Here is a 2,199-nt window from a genome sequence, read left to right as displayed (position 1 = left end):
TTCTATAAATAATATAAACGCATGTTTTGTAAATAAAGTTGTCTTCCATAAGGACAATTTTAAACTAATTTGTCATAAACAATATCCACATAGTCACATCTTCAGAACGTGCCAGTAGATTTTCTGGGTTATCGCTTCCGTCTATGTAGTTCATGTGAGTAAACTTTCCCCGATCGTGTGAACAAACAATTACAATTTTGTGTTTCCGTCTCATGAAATCAATTTAATAACCGAAGAATGGGTAATCAACTTTTATTGGAGTAAATGCAAATCGATTTTTATTTTAATCTCAAACCATCTTTTTTGGAAAATTTTCCTTGACTTTGAACTTATGCAGATTTAGCGACTGCGAGCACTAAAAAAATACCTGAACTTAAATAACCTGTTTCATGTCACGTATAAATATGCTTTTAATGTTTGACTGGGATCACATTTATGATCGCTTTAATTGCCAGAATAAATAATTTGATCACGGCTTTATTAGCGCGCACCTAAATGATCACACTATTTTCATAAATTCACTTTTTTCCGAATAACAAACTAATGATCGCCGAAGATCTGCGTATATAATCACATTGTAAACGTTTTCGATATCGCGCGCGACTGTTTATTATAGTAAAATGCTAATTTTTATATAATGGTTCGCATAATAACAATAATATTGACTTCATTCTAATAATTCTAATATTCTAATTGCAAACTGAATCGCCCCAGCTCCACTTAGTGTAGGTAAACGTGGAACTTTCTCGTTCCTTTCGCAGCTCATCTACGTTAAACTGACTAAGATTCAGCGATTTAACGATTAATCGAACCTTACGGCCACGAAACGTCGTGGAAAACTAGAGAGCCGCTCTGAGGCCCATCAGTTATCAATTACACCGTTCATTGCCTTCTTTATTTAAACAGTTTTGCATTTCGAGCACCTAATGATCCAGACACTGGATGATATGCTCCAGAATATCCTGTTTGTTACCAGAAATTGGTGGCGACATTATCTCAGCCTGTTTAAATGAGTAAAATGAATAATGCGTCGAAAAGGGAGTTGAATTAAAGGTCTAAGAAGACTAGGAATTTTCAAAAAATTTAAATTTGAAAAGGCTTTCAGGTGGCTTTGAATCTGTTGATAACCAAACCAAAGAAATTCAATCATAATGACCATCAATTTTTCTTCCTTCCGATACATCGACGAAGGTACGGGCCTTTAAGGATCGATCATCGTTTATGGATTATTCAAGCTCGTAAATAATTTTTTCCATAAGTCCCGTGGCAGGTTCCATTAAGCGCCCCGAAGCAGGCATAAATCTTATCTTGTTCTTGCAAGAGTGACTTTGCAGGAACGAGGCCGGATTGATCCTGTATGTGGCCTTATATCTGTCTATAAACAGCCACTCGTAAATTAACTCGGATGGATTCGATGAAGGAAACTCATTTTCCACTTGTTTGAGCGGCCAGCGAACCGTCTAGAATCATTCCGCTTTTCTTCGGCTGTTTATAGAAGTTTGCCTGCTTAATCACCCTCTCCACTTTTATAGGTATTTATGGCTTGTGTATATTTTGTTCCACCTTGAAATATCGTTGTTGGAAACTGCCGAGGTTGTTTGTTTTCGCTGAGTCGCATTCAGCGAATATTGTTTCCTTTCGAGGGAAACTTCCAATTTAAATAGGAAATTTCATTCGGGGTTTTTATAATGGAAACACACTGATGATCTCTTATGCATGGCTTATGAAAGTCTGATTATCTGAAAATGGCGGTTATTGATAAGGGCACGTTTGCTCTAACTTTTTAGAGCGTTTACGGCGTGCTCTTTATGAAAGGCTCTGGGGGTTTAGGAGATATTTTTGATCATTTCGGAGATGCGGTTATTGAAACTTCGACAAACCGTAGAATTTTCAAATTTCTGCTTCCAACTCTTTAGAAGGTGAAATTTACAGGAACACCTCAGTGTTGGAATGCAGTTCTTTACATGCTCTATCTAAAAGGTCTCTATGGTTTGAAAGATAGTTCCAACCATTTCTGAGATAGGAGGATTCAAACTCCGACGATGGGAAAAATTTCAAATTTTTGCTTCTATTTTCTTAGTGGTTAGGGATTTCTGATAAACCTAGAAGAAAAATAACAGTTTTTGAGTTGCTCTATCTGAAGGGTTGTTATAATTTAATCGATATTTCAACCCTTTTTGAGATAAGTTTAATTCTGGA

This window comes from Dendroctonus ponderosae, unplaced genomic scaffold (genome assembly GCF_020466585.1).
Source record: "Dendroctonus ponderosae isolate FM_Combo_2020 unplaced genomic scaffold, Dpon_F_20191213v2 Dpon_F_20191213_1, whole genome shotgun sequence".
Classification (NCBI taxonomy): Eukaryota; Metazoa; Arthropoda; class Insecta; order Coleoptera; family Curculionidae; genus Dendroctonus; species Dendroctonus ponderosae.
The sequence above is the reverse complement of the archived record's forward strand: the minus strand, read 5'-3'. Positions refer to the sequence as shown.